General features: G+C 38.6%; 1 protein-coding gene across 4 annotated transcripts in view; it reads right to left on the bottom strand.

The window, feature by feature from the left end:
• The window catches only part of TENM3 (teneurin transmembrane protein 3), a 1,336,193-nt gene that overhangs the window by 867,476 nt on the left and 447,709 nt on the right, over positions 1-21,008 (bottom strand). For all 4 annotated transcript variants that reach the window (XM_056114252.1, XM_056114254.1, XM_056114255.1 and 1 more), the window contains exon 3: positions 16,009-16,087. The gene's annotated coding sequence lies outside the window, so the exon portion shown is untranslated. The remainder of the gene's footprint in view (positions 1-16,008; positions 16,088-21,008) is intronic.

Genomic DNA, 21,008 nt, shown 5'->3' with positions numbered 1-21,008 from the left:
CATTTATTTGTAAATTAAAATTAAATTTAATTAAAGAACTGTTGATTGACAAAGTTATTGATAGTTGAGTTTTCACCACATAATATTTCAACACAATCCCACCACCAGTTTCAGCTTCCCTCGACAACCAATGTTCCCATATTTTTTCCACACCTCCAAACACCACCTCTACCTATCAACGTGACAGGCATATTACAAAGTTCTACTGGCTGCAACTTAGATCTCATGTTTTCAGTGTTGAGTCTGGGTTTTGGATATATTGCTATACCACCTCCTTCCCTTGGTTCTAGATTTATAAAGCTAGTTATAAGTAACATTTCTGATTCAATCATAACACTTGTGTCTGTGAATAATTTCTTTCAATTTCATTGCCCCAGAGAGAACCCTACATGGCAGGAACTTTTTAAACATATGACTTCTGGGCAGAAATGCTTATGAGCAGGTGGAGTAGACAAAGTTACCTGGAATGAGGAGAGAAGGAGAAAGTTCTCAGAACTGCAACTTCCCCTTGGACCCCTGCTTCTTATTGGATGCCATATTTCAAACAACAGTTCAATGAGTTATTCTTACTGCATGTCAACATTAGCTTGGATAGAAAAATAGAACAAGCAAAATGAAATAAACAAAATATGACTTTTATGGTTCAGGGACATCAGAATTGATCCGACTCTGCTCTTTCCTAGACCCAATTAGGCTTTGCACAGGAAAGTGGTAAGAAATTACAGTGTAGGGCAGGGAATATGGTGCTCATGGCTGGTAGGTATTAGTAGATTTCACTCTCTTGTGATTTCTTGTGAATATTTTTTAAAGCAAGGGGACTTATTTATGTACTCCACTTTAGGATCTAGATCTCAGTAAGGAAATCTATATTTAGCACCTATTAAGTTACACACTCTTCTCATTGCTGATTATTTTCCTGATGCATCATGATCTCCTACAGCCACTTTTCCACCTGTCCCTTACTAAACTTGAGTCAAAATTTGAATTAAATTACTGTTGTTGCTTTTGTCTTTGCAAAACAGTCTTTTATAAGAAGGGTTTGGGGTCCACACCTGGCAGAGCTCAGGGTTCACTATTCCTGGCTCTGCACTCAGAGATCCTTTTATGTTGTATTTTAGTGGGGTTTGGCAGGGAGACCAAGTACCTTACTGTGGTATTATCTCTATGGCCTCTAAAACAGACTTTAGTGCCCTTAGAATTATGTTATTTTGTTATTTATAGAATTAATAACATTATTTTAATTCCTTGACAATAATGTTTTTAATTTTTTAATCATAGGTCTTAGTATTTGCAAAATGTTTGACATTTCAAATAATTTTCAACCAATCAACAATATAGCTCTAAAAATGCCACAAGTTAAATTTCTATTTTATAAATAAATAAAACCTGAATCTTCTTTGTAGGTTATCATTGTAGAGAAAACTTGCTAACTTCCTTTGCTGGAAAGGAGAGAAAAAGTAGAGGTGCCTTTGGCTGGTATAGGTCAGGAATCAACATGAGGGAGCATTGAACAACGTTTCAATTATGAAGTGAATGAATAATAATATGAAGGCTCAGGAAAATTATAATAAATTATTTCAGAGAACAGGAAGGGCAATGCAAATGAAAATCCCATACTATTTATCCCATCCCTATCGACTATGCAAGAGTGGAATGTTGAAAAATTAACTTAGATATGCACAAAAGAAGTTCACCAATTTTATCTCTATAGCCTACTCTGTATGGGAGGAAAAACACACATACAATTTTCTCCACTTAATTTAGGGATAAGCATGAAGGCAAACTCATCTATCTGTACCAAATATCTGAAAGATCACTTAGGAAAGTGCAAGCAATAAGACACAAGTTTAGCTACTAATTGTGTAAGGGGAAGTAGGATTAAGAGACTTTGATGGGATATAATAAGAATCATAAATAGAGTATACATAGAATGCTCTCTAATGCAATGTAAGTCAGACCAATAAAGGACATTTATTTTGGCCACACCCAAAGGTACACAAGGCCTACTCCTGATTCTATATTCAGGAGGTCATTCCTGGTGGTGCTTGGGAACACATAAGATACTGAGCATCAATGCAGGGTCACTTGCCTGAGAAGCAAGTACCTTCCCCCTGTACTTGTACTCTGGTCCTAGGAGAGGGTATTTATTAAGTCAAAGAGAAACTGATCTTACTCTTTCTGGATCTGACTTTATACTAAAACTTGAAAGGAATATGTCTTCACAGATCAAATAGAACTGCAGAAAATCACCTACCTGGGTTCTGATCATGAGAACTATCAGTCACTCATTCTCTTTCTAAGTTGGCAGAAAGTTCTCCTTATTGCTGTCTTCCATCTCTGAATGCTAAGATTTAATAGATTGCACCTGTTTCTGGGAGAAATGGAGGTTCTGCATTTCTCCAAATCAATTAAGGTACTGAAGACATTTTAGTGTCGTTGGAGACCAAATCAGATGTAAAGAGATGGTAATTTATTGTGTGCGCTGCTCTGAAAGTTTTTGTTCCGTATGTGGGTCACTAGGCTGGGTTTTCATCACATGGTCCACTAATTTCTGCACATGTAACAGCTGAACAGCAACAGTACTCTCCTACCTGAAGGATAGTTCATGGGATCTGCACTCAGTGTCACAGGACTGCCCACTACAGCGCACTCATCTTAGGCTGGGGTTAATTATCAGCTTTAAAAAAGGAAGAGACTCATCACTACCTTTCTACTGGATGATAGGATTTGCAACATCCAAACAACAGAGGCAGTAATGATGAGAGAGGAGAGACTCAGACAAAAAATATGATTGATAGATGGTTGGATGGATGGATAGGTTAAAGAAAGAGGGGCAAATAGATAGGAATATAGATTGAGAGCATAGCCACCTGTACCACCCTCCCCCCATAAGAAGTAAACAAGTAAGTCTAATATGATAAATATGAGAAGAATTTTCCTATATTTGATTTGTATTCACAGAATTTGTGAATGTGAAAATAATCATCTACAAATCATAACATGAATCACAAAACAGCCTTTGGGGTTGAATGACATACTATATCAAGAAAATACCCAATAGAAAGGTCAGTGGGAAGATTTAAATGTTGATTCATTCAGAGTAAACTTAATGTATGCTAACAATTCTCTCCAACTTCTCACTTAATTTTCTTTCTTCTCTCCATTTCTGCATTAATTTTCATCTCTTTTCCTTTTTAAGGGCTGGAGAGATAGCACAGAGGGTAGGGCATTTGTCTTGCACACTGCCAACATGACTGACTCGAGTTCGATTCTTCCACCCCTCTCAGAGAGCCCGGCAAGCTACCGAGAGTATCTCGCCCACACGGCAAAGCCTGACAAGCTACCCATGACATATTCGATATGCTAAACACAGTAACAAGTCTAACAATGTTACTGAGCCCACTCGAGCAAATTGATGAACAATGGGAAGACAGTGACAGTGACAGTTCCTTTTAAAAACTTTTTAAACAGCCCAAGTCCATAACCCATTGAATCTAGAACATAGACACTAGCCATCTGCCCAAAGATGACAATGGGCTCTGTGGAATGACCACTAGCATTTTAGTCTTAACTATTTTTTTTAATTTGATTGAATCACCATGAGATAGTTACAAGCTTTCATGTTTGGGTTACATTCACACAATGATCAAACACCTATCCCTCCACCAGTGCACAGTCCTCACCACCAATATGCCTGGTATACCCCCCTTAACCACCCTCCCTCACTATTTTTAATAAAGTTTCACAATCATCATATAATTGGATAATTAAAATAATGTGAAGCTACATAATCACTAATAATACTCATGAAGGATGACTACATGAGGAAATATCCTTTCTGTAAGGATGCAATACCAGTAAGGTTCATTTCCAGGCGAGAATGCCACAGTTTGCGCCATTATCACTATTAAGATTTAGGCATGAGAGAAATTGTCCTGTACTTACCCTAGTTTTCGTACACTATTTTTCTTTATAACAAAATCAATCCCTAACTTAAGTCTAGATTGCCACCTGTCTATCTCCACAATCATATTTTCAATAAATGTGTTGATATGACCATATTTTGGCCATTGATAAAGAATCGAAGCAAAGTGTTTTACATACCATAATCTTACAAGGAAGGACTGGCTGCATTCTTTGTCCCTTCTACTTTCAATACACTTGGAGGAGATATAAGGTATTGAAACTCCAGCTGTAACTTGAAATAGGTCCAACACTATGGAAGTAGAGCAATGAGGGGCTGGAAAAGGACCTAAAGGCATGATGGAGCCACTCTACCTGAGACAAACTAAATGAGAAAATAAATCCCTGGATGCTGAGGTCAGATGATTTGGACATTGCTCACTTGCTGAAAAGCATTCATAGTCACTGATAGAGTTGGGTAGATTAAACTAAACAATAAAAACAGTAGGAATTACTACAGGGATTCTGAGCTTCTGATTTTTCCTGGTTACAAATCCAATATATACATTTTATGTTCTAATTATTTTATAAGATATTTTAAATATTTTTGTATCTAATATAGGTTATATAGATTTAATAAAGAATAAATCACCTTTAAATTTCTTACTATTCTATAGGATTTTTAGCATGATTTTCTCTGGTGCATTATGTCCATTTCCTGCATCTTACTTAAGCTGTCACATCTTTGTGGAAAGAGACAATTTCTCTTTTCACTCTTCTGGACCTCAACAGCACCAAGTTTAACACTTTTCTCTCATGAATATTATTGTTTTCCTAGATTACAATCTTGTTTCAGACAGACCTTTGTATTTCATATAGCCCATGGTCAAGGGATTAATGCATACTTACAACAGGTTTCAATTATGGCATTTGTTGCAATATAACCTATGGAAACTCTATTTTTCTAATGAAACATACTAAAGAATAGAATCACTGTTATTGATTATTTACATTTTATGTTTCTTTTACCAACTTTCTTCACAGTTCCAATTTTTTCCTGGAGCAGCTATATAAAAGCTCCAAAATATGAAGAAGACAATCTACAAATACCTGAACTCTTAAAACTTATAAATGCTATTAATAAAGGCATCAAAATTCTGTTTAAGATACTTTTCATCTCTAATGTTCTTAACAAAACATGCATTTCAAGCAGAAGTTTTAAGGGTTTTAAATCACAGATTTTCACAGCATTTCCTTCCGGCAGCTGATGAAAATTGGATAATATACAATCAGAACACTTTCCTACACATTTTAAATTGATTGAAAAATAGAAACAGATTTAACATTCAAAAATGCATTTGCAACTGTTATATAAAAATGGTCTGATCTGATTTAGAAGATCCTAGGTATAGAAACTTATAACTAACAACATTCTTTGAGATGTTTAAAAACAGGGAAAGTATTACAGTAGTTGAGCTGTTACTCTCAACTCCTAAAAGAAAAGCTTCCACTTAACGAAAGGTGCTGTCCATATTTCACTCTAGGCACAAGTTTGTCATTCAATAGGCAATGAAGAGTTTTCAATATGAAAGCAACAAATTGCTGAATAGGAGATGCATGGGTGTGTAACTTTTTTTAAAGAATCACTGTGAGATACAATTACAGACTTTCAAACTTTTGTGCTTATGTTTCAGTCATATAATGATCAAGTGTCCTCCCTCCACCAGTACCCATTCTCCACCACCAATATTCCCAGTATCTCCCTCCTCCCTGCCCCCGTGGCAGGCTTATTCACTTTTACTCTCTCTCTTCTTTTGGGTGTTGTGGTTTGCAATACAGCCATTAAGTGGCCGCCATCATGTTCAGTCTATAGTTTATTTTCAGCAGACTGTGTCACATTTAAATAAGACTTGAAAGTTTAACAATTATTACCATCTCTGGTTATAATCTGCTACTTAGTGATTGAAAAATAACCAGGTACCCATTGGAAGTTGTCAGTTTGTGTTATCACTGTCACTGTCCTCCCATTATTCATCACTTTGTTCGAGCGGGCCCAGTAATGTCTCCATCGTGAGACTTGTTACTGTGTTTGGTATATCGAATGCATCATGGGTAGCTTGCCAGGCTTTGCCGTGTGGGCAAGATACTCTCGGTAGCTTGCTGGGCTCTTTGAGAGGGGTGAAGGAATCGAACTTGGGTTGGCTGTGTGGGCTGCATGAAAGGCAAACGCCCTACCTGCTGGGCTATTATGGCTCCAGCCCAGTTTGCATCATAACTGCCCATAGATTCAAGGAAAATAAGTAAAGGAGAAGAGTATCAACTTTACATCATGTTTACTAAAATATGGGGGTTACTGACTGGTCCCATGGCCAGGTTGTAGGACAGAGAACACCACTCCCTTCAAGACAAGCAAGAGTCTTTGTAGGCAAACATATAATATGAGCTTGCAAGTGTCATTGTACTCATCATCACTGCTTCCCAAATACATGGAAAGATGGGGTAATATTTTCTCTGAGCAGTGTTTAGGCCTATTCAAATTTCTAGATTTTTTTCTCCTAAATACTCGATCATAATTCTAGAAATATAAATAAGTGACTGACAGAGGTATAGAGAAGGGAGGTCCAACAAGTAAGAATAAGTCTAAACTCCTCCTCCCAAGAATACGTGCATGTGTCAGATCATTATCAACCTTCTACTAAACCCAGGCTCTGGACATAGAGTCTAGAGAGTAAATGCAGCCAATCATGGAAAGGAGGAGTAATTGGCTTATCATGGATAATGAAAACAGCTTCTATAGAAAGAGTCATTTGTGACTAAGTAGGATATATATTTCCTGTGTCAAAAGTATCCTGATAAATGTCTGCTTTGTACTGTGTGGCTTATGTTTCCATTGACCACATTGAGATTTATTTCAAAGTGCTAGCAAATTGAAAGATAGGTTGTGTGCAAATGTCTAAAGCAATGAGAAAATTATTTGGGAATGAGGGGCAATGACTAAAGGGCTTGAACATTCTGTACATCAAAACCATACCGGTCAACACTAGAGTAAGCATGTGACCCAAACTACAAAAAAGTAAATATTTTTAAAAAACAAAGTTTGCTTGGGGGTATGGTGCCGCCAGCAGGTCAATCTGTACCTGTGAGGTGAGTGCATCAGCAGCCTGATGGCAATGTCAGACTTCAGATACCCTAAAATTGCTGCTGTGCCTTTGGCCAGACCCCAAAAACTTGGGCAAAGTTTACCAAGAAAGTAAACGGCCAAAAGTTAGGTATGTGGGAGACACACCCACAAACCACCTCCGGCTCAGCTATATAATTGGAGGCATGGCCTCTCTGGTTCCTGATTGAACTGCTTAATGACCATAATCCCAGAGACTCAGAAATGAATCTCGGAACCCAAAGGCTTTTGGCAGAAATGCGTCCTGTTCCTGCAGTAGGTTACTGGCGCTGGGCCACTCCAGGTGGGAATAGGTTTCATGCCTTGGCCTGTTCCCCCTGGCGGCCTGGTGACCACCATCCTCCAGAGGCCACTGGATAGTCAGATTTGGCCCTGCAGTGAAGAGACACATGGGGCCTCACCAGATGGAGGTGGAGCCAACTCTTTCTCCCCATCCCAATGAGACCTCGAGTCGCCACCTACAAATGGCCTCTCTGGCTCCTGATCAAGCTGATTAATAGCCATGACACCGGAGACTCAGAAACAAATCTTGAAACCCAGCAGTTTTTGTAAGAAATGCATCTGGACTGCATACAAGGTGGCCACCGGCTCAGAGCTTATTGGAAAGCCAGGTATGAGCCGGCAGTGACGGGGCAACTGCAGTCTCATGGGAAGGGGGGGGCGGTACTGGCTCCTCCTTCACACCCTACCAAGGTCACAAGTTGTCCCCAACAAGCGGCTCTCTGGCACGGCCATGCCTACAGAGGCAAAAGGACTTAATCCAGAGACCGAAAGCTTGCGGCAGAAAAGTGAAAGGACCATGCATTAAATTGCGGTGCCATGCCTCCCCGAGAGGGAAAGGGTGTTGCTCCCTTCTGCCTCCCCGCCCCCCCCAACCCCGGCAGCAAGGTGGCCACCACCTCAGAGCGTATTGGAAAGCCAGGTATCAGCCGGCAGTGACAGGGCAACTGCAGTCTTATGGGAAGGAGGTGGGTACCGGCTCGTCCTTCATGCCCTACTGAGGTCACGAGTTGCCCCCCACAAGCGGCTCTCTGGCACGGCCATGGCTCCAGAGGCAAAAGGATTTAATCCAGAACCTGGCAGCTTGTGGCAGAAAAGTGAATGGACCCTGCGTTAAACGACGGCTCCACGCCTCCCCGGGAGGGAAAGGTTGCTCCCTTCTGCCTTTCCCCGCCCTGGTAGCAAGGTAGCCGCCACCTAAGAGCTTATTGGAAAGTCAGGTATGAATTGGTGGTGAAGGGACAACTGCAGTCTCATGGGAAGGGAACAGTACTGGCTCATCCTTCACGCCCTACCGAGTTCATGAGTTGCCCCCCCACAAGTGGCTCTCTGGCACGGCCATGGCTCCAGAGGCAAAAGGACATAATCCAGAACCCAGCAGCTTGCGGAAGAAAAGTCAATGGACCATGCGTTAAACTACAGCGACATGCTTTCCCAGGAGAGAAAGGGTGTTACTCCCTTCTGCCTTTTCCCCCTCTGGCAGCAAGGTGGCTGCGGCCTCAGAGCTTATAGGAAAACCAGGTATGAACCGGCAGTGATGGGGCAACTGCAGTCTCATGGGAAGGGGGGTGGCACCAGCACGTCCTTCACGCCCTACCGAGGTCACGAGTTACCCCCCACGACCGGCTCTCCAGCACGGCCATAACACCAGACACACAGAAACCATCTCGTAATTATCTGGCTCTTTGCAGAATTCCAAAATCGTGGCCATGTGACATTATATGATTCTCATAATCAGCTATAGAAAACAAAATATTTCACAATGCCTTTTCAGCAGTTCTGATTGTTTGGGGGGAATTTCTAAACAATAATGGTGCATCTTTTGTTGAAATAATGAATGTAATCAATGTAGAGAAGAGCTAAGTAGAAATCATCTTCCTCACAGGCATTTGGAGGGGTGGGAGGTGGGGTATACTGGGGTTCTTGGTGGTGAAAAATGAGTACTGGTGAAGGGAAAGGTGTTTGATCATTGTATGACTGAGACTTAAACCTGAAAGCTTAGTAACCTTTCCCACAGTGATTCAATAAATAAATATAAAAAGAAAAAAAAAACAAAAAAAACCAAAGTTTGCTAATAAGGTGGGTGAGGAGATGTCTTGGGTCATTAGTCCAGAGATGCTGATACTTGTGGTGAGTTTGGAATTGGAATTTGAAAAAAACCTAAAACTGTGTCCAACAGATTTGTAAATCAGTGTGAACCAATTAAAAAATTAAGATCAAAGTATCAAAATAGGTCTGCAAGAAAAGTATTTCTTTATATTTTTGTGCCGTATCTTGTGGTGCTCAGGGATTACCCCTGGCTCTGCATCCAAGAATCATTCCTGTGGGTGCTGGAGTACTATATGGGTGCTGGGAATTGAATCCTGGTCAGCCAAAAGCAAGACAAACACCTTATCAACTGTACCATCTCTCCTGCCCTATTACTTTGAACATCCCATTTTCAGTCTTTCATGCTGCAAGTCCCCATACATCCCAGTACCAGACATGGTCCTCCACGTCCACCATGAGTGATCTCTGAGTACAAAACCAGGAGAAAGCCTTGAGCACTGCTGGGTCACTGTTACTGTCACTGTCCTCCTGTTGTTCATCGATTTGCTTGAGCGGGCCCAGTAACACTCTGAGACTTGTTACTGTGTTTGGCATATCGAATACACCACCAGGCTTTGCCCTGTAGGTGAGATACTCTCTGTAGCTTGCCAGGCTCTCCAAGAGGGGCAGAGGAATTGAACTCAGGTCGGCTATGTTGGCTGTGTGCAAGGCAAACACCCTACCCGGAGCACTGCTGGGTGTGGTCCAAAAACAAAACAAAAGCAAAAACAAACTCCCTAATATGTAGCCACAAATTTCAAAAGCTATAAACCTCATAAAATGTTTCTCGTGACAGTGGAATTAAATGAGAAACCCATAACAAGAAGGGAATTATGAAAAACTCCCAAATACTTGGAATAAAACAACATGCCACTAAATAATACACAGTGTAAGAATAAATCATAAGGGAAACAAGAATATATTTTCAACTCAACAGCAGTGACAATATCATAAATCAAAATGTTTGTGATATAGCTAAAGCAGTGTTTCAAGGGAAAGTTGTAGCAATAAAAATATGTCAAAAAGAGATTTACAGCAAACAATCTAAGTTGCTGCCTTAATTAAAAGATCAAGCTGAGACCAACATAAGAAAAAAAGAGAAAAATATAAAAATAAGAACAAAATCAAGTAAATTAAAAATGGGCAAATAAAAGAAAATTAATACATCTAAACTTTGGAAATTTGAAAATCACTTATAAAATTAACTAGTCTTAGCAAAAAATTATTGAATAAAATTATTATTATCAATAATAAGAGGGTATACAGTCACAGTTCATTCAGATATTGAAATAATAGCAGAGGATTATTACATGAGTTTTTTTGGGAATTCATTTAAAAACAGAGATGAAATCTACATAATGAAAACCGCAATTTACCAAAATTAACATAAGAATCACCTAAAATGAATAACTATCTTTAAAAATAATTAAATTCAAATTTATAAGTATCCCAACAAGACATAATTCTAAACCAAGGTGGGTTCTCTGCTGAAATTTATCAAAATTTATTTAAGAATGAAATAAATCTATACAAGTTATATTTCAAAAGAAGGAGAAAATAAAATATTTTTCAATTTATTTTGAGGTCAGTAGTACCCATATAATAAAACTTGAAAAAATATTTTAAGCAGAAATGGACTCAAGACTAATGTTTCTCATAAATACAGACTTAAATAGTTTCAACAAAGTATTATTAAGTCAAATAGAAGATTATACCAATTGTCATTACATCCCAGCTATGTGGAGTTTTATCTGCTAAAGGCAAGAGTTTGGCATTTACTAAATTGAGTTATTTTACCAAAATCATTAGGAAAGAATGACCTGATTATAATTTCAGTATGTTCAAGAAAAAAACTGTTGGCAAAATTCAACCCTCAATCATTAATTCAAAACACGTAATACATGTGAAATAGAAGGAAACTTCTTTAGTCTGAAAAAGCATGACAGAAAGCTTAGATTAACATCATATTTAATGCTAAAACACCGAATGTGTCCTTCTGTTATTAGTAACAAATAAAGATGTCTATTGTCCTTGCTTCTATTAAACATTACACACACGGTACAAGTTAGTACAACAAGAAGAGAAAAGCAGAGAATGCATCAAGATTGGAAAAGATGAAGTAAAGGTATTCTTTAGACAATGCTGGTTTACATAAATATCCAAAGTAATCGGTGAAAAGAACTACTTGAAGTAGTAAGTAAATGTGAATATTACAAGAACAATAAGTGAAGTATCAACAGCATTTTTGCACATTAGTGTATATGAGATGGGTGATTTTTAAAAAAATGTTAAATTCATAACAAGATTAAAAGATAAAAATACTTTAGAATAACCTTAAGAGATGCTTAAAAGCTCTTCACTAAAAAAGAACTAAGAAAAAAACTTAAATAATAGGAATTACCCCACATATATATTGGAAGACCCCCAAGGACCAAAAGATATCTATCTTTGAATTGACCTACTTATTCAATATGATACTTATTCAATACAATACTTTTTGTTGAGACAAAAAGACCAAGTTGATTTCTTATCCCTCTAGAATTTACCAGTAAATTCTAAAATATATATGGGTGGGATGAAAGGACCTTGCAGATGTCAGTGATCCCAGTTTGATCCCTGGTACCACATGGTCCTCCAAGCATCATTGGTATATGACTGGAGGCCAACATTCATCCATGTTATCATACAAGTTCTGCCTTCTGGGGTCTTAGTGAGGCACAAGCCTGACTTGGCTTAGAATCACTAAGGTGATTCTCCGCACTGCCTCGGGATCCCTTCAATCTCCCCAAATAAATATATAATAAAGATATATGGAAACAAAAGTTTCCAGAGCATCTAATCTAACCACAAAAATATAAGAAAAAGAGTTGGAGGATTTAATATTTTCTTTTTACAGACCATAGCACTGTTTGTAGCACTGTCCTGCTGTTGTTCATTGATATGCTCGAGCAGGCACCAGTAACGTCTCCATTGTGAGACTTGTTGTTGCCATTTTTGGCATATCAAATACACAACGGAGAGCTTGCCAGTCTCTGCCATGGGAGCGGGATGCTCTTGGTAGTTTGCCGGGCTTTCTGAGAGGAATGGAGGAATTGAATCCAGGTCGGCCGCCTGCAAGGCAAATGCCCTATCCACCGTGCTATTGCTCCAGCCCTTACAGACGGTACTGGGCAAAATATCGAAGTGTTAGAACGGGGATAATCATATGGATGGATGAACCTGAATTGATACTTCAGAAATAGGCATTTATTCATATAATCACTACAGGCAAAAAACTATTCAATTTGAAGAATGTTTTCAAAACGATGTGGATATAATTGCAAAAATTGTTTAAAAAATACCATTTTATCTACATTTTAAGCCACACACAAGTTAATTCAAGATGGTCATAAGTCCAAATGTAAGGATCTAAATTGTAAATCTTTACAAAAATTATTTTGAACAGTGAGCACACATAGTAAGTGCTCAGAGCTTACTTATAACTCTGTGTTCAGGAATAACTCCAGGTGGTACTCTGGGAACCATTTGAGGTAATAGGGATTGAACTAAGGTCCATGTGCAAGACAAGTACCTTACCCACCGTACTATCTATCCGGTCCAGATTTTCTAACTTTTTGTAGGCAAATATTTCTTTGAGATGACTGGAAAAGGGGTCAGAATGATAGTTCAGCAGGTAGGGTGTTTGCCTTGCATGTGGCCGACCCGGGTTTGATCCTCAGTACCCTTTGGATCTCCTGAGTATGGCCAGGCATAATTCCTGAGCGCAGAGCCAGGAGTAACACCTTAGCTCCCTTTTCCCTCCCAAAAGAGAGAGGACCTGGAAAATATTAACCATAAGATTAGTATTAAAAATAAAAACATTTTTCTATTTAAGTTACACAAATTGCATAGTGTTAATATTTATATGTTAGGTATATGATATTACTGCACCATGCCCACCAATAGATTCCCAATATACTTCCACCGCTATCCACAGTCCCTTCTCATTCACCCCTTCCCTTCCCAAAACACTTATTCATCAAAGAAATGTTATGAATACAGCAAGCCTCAGACTGGGTAAAAATATAATTGGAAATGTGGCTGGTTTCCAAAAAGTATTTAAAAGAATCTCAGAAATTAGGCAAACCTAGATAATGAGAAAATTGTTAAAATATAAATTTTGTAAAATATAAAGAAGCTCCATGAATTAAGCCCATTAAATATGGTCTGCACCGTTAATCATAAGCTAATTCAAATTAAACTGACAGTGAAATCTTAAGAAAAACTCAAACCTAGAAGACTAGCAACATAAAATTGGAGGAGATTTGGGACAAAAATACCTTCTATACTTTCTGCTGTGAGCGTAAAAAGGTTCAAAGACTCTGGAACTGTGTCTGACAGTTGGTTATATGATTGACCATAAAACTGTTCCATGACCCAGAAGTTCTTCTCCCTGGTATTATTCCAAGAGAAATGAATACATATGGCCACAAAAGATATTTACCAAATGTTTCTAACAGCTTTGTCATCCTATCTAAAACTTGGAAGCAACCCAATTATCAAATGAAAAAATGACCCCCCAAATGGACCCATAAGTTTGATGAAGTACCACAACACCAAGTATGAGCTATTATACTCAATCATAGAGATGACACTTAAAAACATATTGAATAAAGGAAGCCAGATGCCAAATATCTTACATTCTATGATTTCATTTCAGTAAAATCCAAGAACAGGTAAAACTAATCTTGTTAGAAATCATAAATTTGGTGTCTAGAAGTTGGGAGAGGAGAGAGTTAGGAAATGACCCAATCTTTATTGAAAAACTTATTTTTCCAACAGATTTGTATTAATAACTGAAAAATATGTATTCCCAGTATCACTGAATATCATTCAGTATTAGAAATTTGTAAATATTTTCAAGCTGTGTCTTTTGATACCAAATTTAAATTTCTAACCCATCACACACTTTTTAACACACCTACTCTTTATAGCAACTAGAATGTATTGAATAGGTTCGGGTAAACTTAATTCGAAAACTCTTCCTTTAAACATTTCTATAGAATACAAAATAAACTGAGTTAAAGATTATATATATATTTAAGAATCTGTTGACATAACACCAGATATAACAGAGGATGCTATAAATATGACCTAGGTAAAATATCACAACGTGTAATGACATTAAATATAAAAAAGATGGTTTGGATGGCAGACACTATTATTAAGAAAGACACCAGATAAAACTAATATGAAAAATTAATAATGTAGGATGCGAAGTCATAACATCTAATTATAAAAGAAATTGAGTGGTGACACTTTTTTTGCAGGCCCTCAAACAAGAGGACATCTTCTGAGTCACTTGAAGTGACAGTTTAATTGCCATTTCTTGGGAAGATGCCTAAATATTAACAGCGATTAGGAAGCTTGCAGTTAGGCCTTCTCTAGAACAGGTAGTTAACATTCTTGAAATAGATCAACATGATCTCATTCCTCATTTATTAGGATAAATACTATAAAAACTTAAACAAATGGGTAGTAAGCCAATTGTTCATGAAAGCATACCTCCATCTACTTTCTTGTTTCCTTTGAGAAACCATGTAAAATCTTCACCCTCTGTTAATTACCAATTTAATAAAAGGTAAAAGAAAATTCTTTGCTCTAATTATAAAAGACTGGAGCTGGAGCGATAGCACAGTGGGTAGGGCGTTCGCCTTACAAGCGGCCAACATGGCCAACCCAAGTTCGATTCCTCCGCCCCTCTTGGAGAGCCCGGCAAGCTACCGAGAGTATTCGATATGCCAGACACAGTAACAACGAAGTCTCCAATGGAGACGTTACTGGGCCCGCTCGAGCAAATCGACGATCAACGGGAGGGCCTTTACCTTTACCTTTAATTATAAAAGACAGTTTGATGGCTTGAATATCTCTCCTGATCTAGGGCAAACTATAATTTATTAAGCACAAATATGAGTGGTAGAAATGCAAGTTGGGTGCTTAATCAGCAGTGACCCTCGGTAATAACAGGTAATATTTTCTGGGTGAAGAATAAAAGCAAAATGACTCTTGTTATATGTCAACTTCTCTGGAAAAATAGGTGTTACATGCATTAAAAAAATCACTTGGTCTTACTGTTTGCTCCCCCCATTTTATCTTAATTTTTATATCATTTTTGAACGTAGTTTCCCCCCCCCATTTATGTAGCTTTTAAAAACAAGTAAGATTAATTTGCATTGTTAGAAGTCACATTCAGATGCAATAGCAAGAGAATTCATAGTTGATATTAATGAGAGTGGTAGACAGGGACAGGTGTCTTGGTTTGGGACATATACTGGGCTATAGAACCTCTTCTTAACCTCATCAAGGTTATGAGTATGTGCTCACCCAGAAAATGTATCAATCTGTGAACTTGCAGTTTTTTTCCCTAATTAGTATCAAACAAATCACAATCTTGATAGATCTCCGGACACCAAGACTTTCAGCCAAACAACCAAAGAACATGAGTCCTCAGATTATGTGACTTCATTCAATGCCAGACAGGATTTTGTCTTATTCTCATCAAAACATTGAACAGAACTCCATTATGTTAGGAATTCAATAAGAAGTTACACACAAAAATCAAATTCCTTCCAGAAATCTCTGGGATCACCTCAGCATTGTGTCAAAATGCAGAGATTTTATACTAATATCCACAGAAAATAATGAGTTTTCTCACAAACTTTTCTCAAAAACTCCCTCTGATCTCCAAAAAGACATAACAACACGTGTAAAAATTTTAGAAAATAGGACCGTAAGTAAAATGAAGTTGAACACATTAGCTTTTTGATTATAATCAAAACTTGAATGTCTCTGGGACTTACCAAAAAGGTATATTCTTCTTCAATTTTGTAGTAGTCTACTCAATTAGAGTTGCCAAGCAGATACAGATTGTTCTACAACCTAGAGAAATAATACAAATTGAAAAATTGCTCATTTTAAGGTACTTATTTTATTATAAATGTATTATGTATTAGCTACATAAACCAACATTTAATACATCATTACAAAACAATAATTCACTCAAACACTCATGTAACAACAAGCAAGTGTGAAGTTCCTTAGCTTAGGTAAGAGCTTGTATTTGAGGTAGATATTTAGAAAGTGGTAAGGGAAATTAGTAGCTGATTAATAGAATATCTTTCTTGAGAAAATTAAGCAAATAATTAAACAAATAAAACTAAAACAAATATTAATTAAACAAATATTCCAAATTGGCAACTGCCATAAAAGAAGTTTCAATGATATATTATGGGAATTAGGATGCAAAGAAGTTTCAGAAGCTGCAGTGTTTGGAAAGTTGTGGGAAGTGAGGATGCAGAGCATCATTCTGTGATGGTGGAAAGGAACTGAAACAGAAGGAGAGCGAGTATGTAACAGTCCAGTTACATAATACAGTGGGTGAGAGACAGAGTTTGAATATACAGGAAATAAGGAAGGAGCTGAATTCATTTTGTTGAGTTGAAGAGGGTTTTCAGAGGATTTGTAAAGCAGATGAATTTTTGAGGTAAAGTAAAGTAAGTAAAGGCCCTCCCGTTGATCATCGATTTGCTCGAGAGGGCCCAGTAACGTCTCCATGGGAGACTTTGTTGTTACTGTGTCTGGCATATCGAATACTCTCGGTAGCTTGCCGGGCTCTCCGAGAGGGGCGGAGGAATCGAACTCTGGTCGGCCATGTTGGCTGCATGCAAGGCAAACGCCCTACCCGCTGTGCTATCGCTCCAGCCCTCTTGGAACTTTTCCTTTCTTAGTTCATCAGTAGGACGGATTATAATCATAATAATTGGTAGTACAGATTTCTTTAAGTGTCTGTAGTAGAGGTTGAGATCGTTTTGGGTCCAAGACCTCTAATCATTCGCTTTACTGGATAAAACTACGTGGGTGGTCATGCGAGAATGCCAGGGCTTGAGCAATAGCACAGCGGGTAGGGCGTTTGCTTTGCACTCGGCAGACCTGGCCTACCTGAGTTTGATTCCTCTGCCCCTCTTGTAGAGCCCAGCAAGCTACCCAGAGTATCTCGCCCGCATAGCAGAGCCTGGCAAGCTACTCGTGATATATTCGATATGCCAAACACAGTAACAACAAGTCTCATGATGGTGGGGCTGGAGCGATAGCACAGCAGGTAGGGTGTTTGCCTTGCACGTGGCCGACCCGGGTTCGATGCCCAGAATCCCATATGGTCCCCCAAGCACTGCCAGTGGTAATTCCTGAGTGCATGAGCCAGGAGTAACCCCTGTGCATCGCCGGTATGACCCAAAAAGCCAAAATAAAATACCAAGTCTCATGATGGAGATGTTACTTGGCCCGCTCAAGCAAATCGATGAACAACAGGAGGACAGTGCTCCAGTGCTCCAGTCTGTAGTAAAGGAAATAATTTGATCCAAGGTATCACTGTATCACTGTCATCCCACTGTTCATCAAGTTACTCGAGTGGGCACCAGTAATGTCTCCATTAGTCCCAGACCTGAGATTTTAGCAGCTTTCCTTACTCGTTTTTCCCAATACTGCTATATTGGAGGTTCTTTCAGGGCCAGGGGAATGAGACCTGTTATTGTTACTGTTTTTGGTATATTGAATATGCCACGGGTAGTTTGTCAGGCTCTGCCATGTTTGATCCAAGGTAAAAAAAAATAGACTCTTGGGAAAGAGATGATTATAGCCACAAGGTTAGACATGAGGTGAAGAGAGAAATGTAGTGTGCAGACATAAAGGGCAACACTAGGTACAAATTTAAAAGAAAGAAAGTGGGGAGGTTCACAACTATCCATCATAATGGAAGATTAGCAAGAAAAGGCTTCGGGAGAGGTTGAGTTCCTGAGTTCAATGCTTGGGAACCTAAGCTCGATGAACACTATAATGTACACTACAATGTAGTTATTTCTTTTCTGGACTGGCTTGGTCAGGTCTAAGGAGATGGTATGGTGGTGGGAGATGATCTGATATTTTCCCTTCATACATAAACCTCAGTACCAGATTTTTGTATGTGTTTTGTTTTGGGGTGGTCTCAGTCACCAAAGCTCAAGGGCTACTCCTAGCTCTGTGCTTAGGGTTGCTCCCAGCATCCCAGTGGCCATCAGAGAACCATGCAGTGCTGGGGTTGGGCCTCTACTACTAGCATGCAGATGCATTTGCTCTAGCCTGTTGAATTCTCTCTGACCGTGGGTTCCAGCTTTGATAGTTGTTATCTGTGTTGGTGCTTTTGAGAAAGTTGTTAAAAAATTTCACAAATAACTATGGAGGACATAATCTGCTTTACTAGGAGGAGAAGAGACAGAAGTGATAAAAGAGCTATTTCGGACACACGAGTTAGGTGCTCATTAAAAGACAAGAATTCTTGTCTTTGGAGAAGCAGCATGTTCTAACAGAGCATGCCTGTCCCTCTCTGGGAGAAAGGGATTTGCGTGAAACACTTGCCTTGATTTCTTAGCACATCCAGGCATGGTGGGTAATTCAATGCAGTGAAAGAGCACGATTTACAGTGGAGGTTCCCACCTCCTCCCTCCCAACTTGGAGATGTCAGGACATGGAATCTTCTGGAGACAGTCATGTAGGCATCAAGATCAATGTTTATTGAGAGCCCGTTAAAAGTGCTTCAGGAGCACTAACTCACTTATTCTCTACAATAACCTGACAAGACAGCAACTATTTTTATCTAAATGTTACATTGCAGATAGCTGAAGATGGGGAAATTGAAGAAATCTGCCACAGGTCAACCTTTGCATAGCTAGCTCTTATCAGGGCTTTGCCTCCTGGGTGCCCTGGGTCCATGGCATGTAAGTGCCAAATGGAGATTCAAATGTCATATTATGGTGGGCTGCAGGGTGACTGAAGAGAGGGGAACGTGGACTCCTGTAATATTTATTTGTAGTTTCTAACTTGGCTTTGAATTAATTTTTTTTTTTTTTTACTTTTCGGGTCACACCCAGCGATGCACAGGAGTTACTCCTAAATTAAAAAAAAAATTATGTTGTGAACCCTACAACTCCATGACACTTACATTTTAGAATTTAAGTACCTGCCACCTTGTTTCTTCAATTCTCAGTTATGCCATGGTCCGACTGGGATTTCTGGGTGGTGTCTAGGAGGGAAGTTGCACAATGCCATAGGGCAGAAGCACTGGTCAGGCTAATCAGTTCCCAAAGTTACATTTAGGGATGAATGGTCATTGTGATTCTAGAAACTGCAATTATAGGGGAATGGAGATGACCTTACTGAATTGCAAGGGAATGGTGATTACCCAAGGGATTTAGAGTTAATCCCTTGGATTTTACAAATCAGCACACAAGTAACTTGGAGCAACAAGATTTCTCTCTCCTTCTCACTCAATGACCGGAAATTGTTGGGGGAGGGAACTGTTGGTTTGAATGCAATTGGAGGCACTGTGGAATTCCATTTGCAATTCCAGTCGGAAGCAAGTGAAATGTGTTTCTGCATGGAGCTGCATGGGTTCAGTGTTATAACAGTCCTAATGAAATACTCTTTTCTAGTACTGTTTGTTGTCAAGACTTTGATCATCTGGTCCAGGAATTTAGTCACATCATCCAACATTGTGTCACTGTGAGAATACAACCCATGTTTCCCCATTTATTTATTCATTCTGGAAATATTTTCTCAATGTCAGCCATATTCTGATTCTTGTGTTAGATATTACTTAAGCAATAGTCAGTAAAAACAAATATGGTGATGATCCTAAATATACATCCAAATGACCAACTTGGAAAGACACCTTAAAATATAATCAAGTTGAAGATTGCCAGTATTTCCCTAGAGTTAACCTGGTACATAAGAAATCCATAAAGAGCAGAGAGAAGCAAAGAAGGAAATGAACTTAAAGGGACAGGGTGTATGTTTTGGGTTAAGCACTGTTGGGTGGATTGTGAGTGTAAAGTAGGTGATACCTTTTCTGATTTGAAGTCCAACTGGCTTCACTCTGAGAAATAAACATACTTTACTAGGCCATATGGAACAAGAATCTATAGCTCTGCACTTCCTGTGGCATTGTGCTATCTCAGTCATACCCATTTTCACAGATGTTCATTTATTATGCCTAAAGCTCTTTAAAAGTAGTCATTGGTATAGTCAGAGCTATGTGAAGGAATTTCTATGGTGTGTAGTGGCTATAATTTTGGGGATTTACAAAAATACATATTCCAATATTAGAGTCAATTGCTACAAACCTTTTCAACATGTTATTTTTATTAACTCATGCACCATTCATAATAAAGCAGCATCAATTAAGGGACAGACTTCGCCGATATTAAGATACACACAATTGCTTTTGATTATAATTATGTAACTTTGATAGACTAATAGTATGTATCTTTCAATGATTGTAATTATGTAATTTTAGAGAATTAATTACTCCACAAAGAATACCAATTATTTACTTAAATAGTCAAAACACTAACTTCACCAGCCAACTCTAGTTGTCTTTCCTGAAAAACACCTTTTCTAGAAGGCTGTTGAACTGTAGGCCAGGAGTTAGGTCTATTTATTACCTGCCTGGGGTTTAAAGTTTAGAAAAATCACTTTTTAAGATGTCATTCCTAAAACACCAACTACAAATACATAGCGTGAGTGACTTTTTTTTTTAAGTGTAGGATTTCCTTCTTTTCTCTTTTTGCTTTTTTTTTCACCACACCTGGTAGTGCTCAGGGTCTACTCCTGGCTCTGGGATCAGGGAATATTCCTGGCATGGCTTGGAAAAATATAGGGGGTAACAGGGATTGAACCCAGTTTGGCCATGTGCAGGGCAAGCATCCGACCCAGTGTATTCTGGACCCCAAAGTTGTTTAAAAGCATTTTTGTTTGAGGGATTATATCC

Source organism: Sorex fumeus, unplaced genomic scaffold, assembly GCF_029834395.1.
Source record: "Sorex fumeus unplaced genomic scaffold, SorFum_2.1 ptg000024l, whole genome shotgun sequence".
Lineage (NCBI taxonomy): Eukaryota > Metazoa > Chordata > Mammalia > Eulipotyphla > Soricidae > Sorex > Sorex fumeus.
The sequence above is the reverse complement of the archived record's forward strand: the minus strand, read 5'-3'. Positions and strand labels throughout refer to the sequence as shown.